This window comes from Octopus bimaculoides, chromosome 5 (assembly GCF_001194135.2).
Source record: "Octopus bimaculoides isolate UCB-OBI-ISO-001 chromosome 5, ASM119413v2, whole genome shotgun sequence".
Classification (NCBI taxonomy): domain Eukaryota; kingdom Metazoa; phylum Mollusca; class Cephalopoda; order Octopoda; family Octopodidae; genus Octopus; species Octopus bimaculoides.
Window position 1 is genome coordinate 62,886,203 of NC_068985.1, and position 5,802 is coordinate 62,892,004.

Consider the following 5,802-nt stretch of genomic DNA (forward strand, 5'->3'; position numbering starts at 1 on the left):
ATATATATATATATATGTATGTATGTGTGTGTATATGTTTGTGTGTCTGTGTTTGTCCCCCCCAACATTGCTTGACAACCGATGCGGGTGTGTTTATGACCCCCGTAAATTAGCAGTTTGGCAAAAAAGGCCGATAGAATAAGTACTAGGCTTACAAAGAATAAGTCCTGGGGTCGATTTGTTTGACTAAGGGCGGTGCTCCAGCATGGCTACAGTCAAATGACTGAAACAAGTAGGATATGTATAGATATATACATATATATATATATATGTATTTATATATATACATGTATATATACGTATATACACATGTATGTATATATATATTGATGTAATCTTCCTTGTGTGGAGGCACAATGGCCCAGTGGTTAGGGCAGCGAACTCGCGGTCATAGGATCGCGGTTTCGATGCCCAGACCGGGCATTGTGAGTGTTTCTTGAGCAAAAACACCCAAAGCTCCACAAGGCTCCGGCAGGGGATGGTAGTGAACCCTGCTGTACTCTTTCACCACAACTTTCTCTCACTCTTACATCCTGTTTCTGTTGTGCTTGTAATTCAAAGGGTCAGCCTTGTCATGCTGAATATCCCCGAGAACTACGTTAAGGGTACACATGTCTGTGGAGTGCTCAACCACATGTACGTTAACTTCACAAGCAGGTTGTTCCGTTGATCGGATCAACTGGAACCCTCGTTGTCGTAAGCGACGGAGTGCCAAATCTTCCTTGTGTAGTATTGCTGAACCACCTCCAGTTCTGGTATTAATCCTACAGTATAGGGTGACCACAGAATTCCTCTGTTATTGCCTGGAGGACTATGATGAATAAAAGGGGACTGAGGACTGATCTTTGGTGAACCCCTACTTCTACCTGGAATTCTTCAATATACTCATTGCCAACCCTCACCTTACTGACAGTATCCCTGTCCAGGGCTTGTATGGCTTTTACCAACCACTCATCTCACCCTAGATTCTGCACTGACCACCAAATAAGGGATCGGGGGATAACAGACATGTCATAACAGTTGTTTTTGCTTTTAACCTTACCGTCATTCAAATATGTGAAGATTGTTAAGGTTGTTGCCTCTACTAGGCAGTGGGAGTAAGGAAGCATTGTATATGAAAGTGTTTTGGGTGTTGTAAATATAAGCATTATGAGCATTGAGGATATAAGCATTACTGGTGCTGCAGAGGTAAGTGGGCTGCTATCTGGTTAGGTTAGTTTAGAGAGGTGGGGGAGAAAAGAGAGGGCAACAAAACAACCAATATAAGAGAGGAGACAAACAGTATGAGAGAGGGGAACTTCCAGTAAGAGCAACGGGATATCTGGCAAGAGAAACGAGATTTCCGGTATTGGTGGTGGGGGCGGGAGAGGGTAGGCGCAACCACCAAGAAGAGGGAATCCTTTTAGGGAGCAGTACAAACAAGAATTACTTTAGAGAGCAGTATGAATTATGAATATAAATGTATCCAAAAAACAAGGAAAGGATCATTTTAGAGGGAGAGATTACAATTTGGAAGTTATTTGATGAATTATTATAAATGTTTACAGATTACATAAGTACAGGTTAGTAATGGTGCAGGTGAGATTGGTGAATGAATGAGGTGATTAAAAACAAGAGAAATAGTTAATGTTTACAATACTACCCGGAAACGAAAAACAAAAATTACACACACACACACATATATATACATATATATATATATATATACACACACACACACACACATATATATGTAGATAAACATATATATAGATATACATATATAGATGTATATCACATTAGACATTCTGCAACGGGTTTGTAGAGAGCAGATGGTCCCAGGGTGGCAGTTACATGGTAGTGCATTGTGGGGATTGTCCTCAGGAATGTAGGAAGTAATACTGTCTGAGGAGAGGGGAAGAATGGTCTATGTTATTAATATTATTATTACTATTTCTTCAATCCTTTAAGAGGGTAAGAAGACAGACAAAGTCCATGCTGTTGTCACTTCAGCTTAGAAGTTTCTAAGACATCAGGAAAAAAGCTGTTTGTTCATAGCTTGTCACTGATTTTGGTTCAGTTTTAATTTATTAGTCTTGTTTATCAAATCTTTGTATATCAAATCTAAGACTAGGGAATAGTCTCTGTGAGGAAAGGGCATGAGGGAGTTGACAGAATCATAGTGGGTATAGTCATAAAACTTGTCAAGATTATTTTGAAGTAGTATAAAGTAACTGGGTTGTGTAGTCGAAGACCTCTAATCAAGATGTTAATTACCAGTTAAAGGGGCAAGACGCTAATAAAACTAATGATGATAATACAGAGGAAAATTTTATCATGGGATACTATAGGTGATTGATTAAAACAATGTTATATTGTATAAAGATAAAATTTAGGTTAGGGAGAAGAATATTATAACCAAAAAGATGAATTTTGAATATATACCAAATTTTTCAACATTAGAGAGAGAAAAATTACATAGAATTAGTTTAATATTCTTTCATATACTTAATTATTTACTTATTAGGTGGTATCTATAAAGACTGATCACTGGCATTTACTAAAGGAATACTGGGGCGATAGAACATGCTAACTATATATTAATTATAATCTAAGAGGTATATTAGAAATTGTTAAGTTACTGGTGCTATTATATACAAGCTGATATAAATTTCTAGGGGTATAAAATTAGGAGGTTTACTTACATAAAAGCTATTATAAAAATAATAATATGATCAGTAGGGTAGAACATTATAGAAAGGAATAAATAGTTTCATCACCAAAACCATGATGAAATATATATACCATATTATTAACAATACAAAGAGGAGTTTATATAGAATTTGTTTGATAATTCTATCATTATACTTAATTATTTACTTATTAGGTGGTATCTATAAAGACTGATCACTGGTATTTACTAAAGGAATATTGGAGCGATAGAACATGCTAACTCATCATCATCATCGTTTAACGTCCACTTTCCATGCTAGCATGGGTTGGACGATTTGACTGAAGACTGGTGAACCAGATGGCTGCACCAGGCCCCAATCTGATTTGAGTGGGTGTTTTTATGTGCCACTGGCACGAGGGCCAGTCAGGTGGTACTAGCAACGGTGTTTTTTACGTGCCACCTGCACGGGAGCCAGTCCAGCAGCACTGGCAACGACCTTGCTCGAATGTTTTCTAACGTGCCAGTAAAGCGATGATAGTAACGATCACGCTCAAATGGTGCTATTTATGTGCCACTGGCATGGAAGCCTGACAGCTGCTCTGGCAATGATCACGCTCGGACGGAGCTGCTAGTGCTCCACTGGCACAGGTGCCAGTCATCAAATATGGTTCAATTACGATTTCGATTTCAATTTCACTTGCCCCAACAGGTCTTTGCAAGCAGAGTTTAGTGTCCAATGAAGGAGAGGTTGGTATGGGTGCCAGTTGTCGAATTTGGTTCGATTTCGATTTCATTTGCCTCAACAGGTCTTTGCATGCAGAGTTTAGTGTCCAATGAAGTAAAGATACGAATAAGTGAGCTGGCTATACTTCTGGTAAGCTAAGATGCATAAAATAAGTTGTAAAGTTTCCAGTGCTAATACATACATGATAATATAGTTAGGGGTACATAAATAGGAGGACTACTTAAAGGCCTTTATAAGAATAATAATATGATCAGAAGGGTGGAACACTATAGAAAAGAAATAAATAGTTTAATTACTAAAACCATGATGAAGTTAGACTAACTAGGCAGGAATATTCATAGGATAGTATACTCTATGTAGCACACTAACTTACTATACTATATAGCTTATATTATATGCAATGTACTTTAATTCTTCATGTAACAGAATATCACCTGATTTATATATATATATATATATATATATATATATAATACTAGAGGGTAAGTATAATTAGATACAACACTAAAATTTTAAAAGTTAGTTTCCATCAATCCATTTCAAGCACCTATAAAACGTTAAATTTGAAAATATTTAAATGTATGAGTGACACTATGTACGCATGATACCGTTAGGTCTAATCTATTGTTAATCAGGTTGCTCTTATTCTTATGTTTCCTTATTATTTCCCATTTACGTTTAAGTCTAAAAGAGGAAAAAGGATTATAAATACGTTTTTTCATATTAATCGAACATCCAATATATATAAAGTTACCTGTTATAGCTATGATTGTACATTTATAAATTATGTTTTGGGTAAGACATTGACCTAATAACAGACAATTGCATCTAGGAGAATTACTACTATTAATATTATTATTATTGATATTCATATTGTTATTATTATCACTATTATTACTAATCCTGCTACAACTATCAAGTGTGATATGTTCATGTCTGCTATTATCTATCCCTCCTTCAACTGTAGTATCATTCAAATCTGCTTCAACATCAACAGGCGTATCATTAATTTCTATGCTAGTATAGGCACCAGAACTACAGTCTATATATTGTGTATATTAGAAGTATTAACACCTCCATTTCTATTTTCCACGTCACCATTAATGTTACTATTCACATTGTGGAGGTTTATGTTATTGTTGACAGGACTATTATTAATATTATTATTATTTTTATTAATATTATAATAATCACCTCTTGCTAATTTTATATTCTTCTTATTTAACCTAGCTATGATGGTACCCATATTGGAAAGAGTAGAATACGAGATTCTAACTGTCTTACAAGTAAAAGTTCTGTTATATCTATGGAAGCAGGGAAGTTTTTTTATCTAAAATAGCAATAAATTACCTATATATATGTTTGTGGGTATGGCACAGTTGTAAAGATTATTGAACCAGACGAAGTCCTTACTTTCAAACTTACAGCGTAAGTAAGGGCAGGATCTACCTGCTCTATCACTGCCCCCCAGAATTGTGACTTGATTATTAGGTATGTCCCCATTTCCGGTAATTTTCATATCTATGCAGGGAGGAGTAACCAGCTCTTTCTCTTCACTACATTTATTATCTAACCTAAGCTTCCTACCAGTTTTAGCATCTAATTTCCTGTTGTTGCTTATTTTATTATTATATATATTGTTGGGATTTTAGGATGCTTTTACATTTGGTATTTTTTACAACTAAGTAAGTTAGTAATCTCTCTATCACTCAAACTCTCATTATTTCCAGTATTAATAGGTACTAAACTTTCAGGACTATGAAATATAATTTCCTGGTCATATCCCACCTTAGACAAAGCAAAGTTATAGCGGTGGGAATGGGTATTAAAAATATCCTTATTTGCTGATAATTTTGTAATTCTCCTAGAAATACTTTTAACTACCGATTTTAACACATTAGTGGGGGTGATTTGATAATTTGCTCACGTATCTCGTAACTTCACCTGGTTTCCTATAGGGGTGGTATAATCCTGAGCTAATGTCTAAAGTAGTATCGAAAGAATTTGCTACCTTTGTGCCATATTCATACGTAATACCTAATTCTTTTCTTTTCTTTTATTCTTTTACTTGTTTCAATCATTTAACTGTGGCCATGCTGGACCACCGCCTTTAGTCGAGGAAATCAACCCTAGGACTTATTCTTTGTAAGCCTAGTACTTATTCTATTGGTCTCTTTTGCCAAACCACTAAGTTATGGGGACGTAAACACACCAGCATCGGTTGTCAAGCAATGTTGGGGGGGGGCAGACACAGACGCACGCACATCATCATCATCATTGTCGTTGTTTAACGTCCACTTTCCATGCTAGCATGGGTTGGATGATTTGACTGAGGATTGGTGGACCAGGAGGCAACACCAGGCTCCAATCTGATTTGGCAGAGTTTCTACAGCTGGATGCCCTT

General features: G+C 36.0%; 1 long non-coding RNA gene across 1 annotated transcript in view; it reads right to left on the reverse strand.

Annotated features, from left to right (window-relative positions):
- LOC106869161 (uncharacterized) overlaps nucleotides 1-5,802 on the reverse strand; it is a 41,244-nt gene that overhangs the window by 26,857 nt on the left and 8,585 nt on the right. The gene's annotated exons all lie outside the window — the stretch shown is intronic.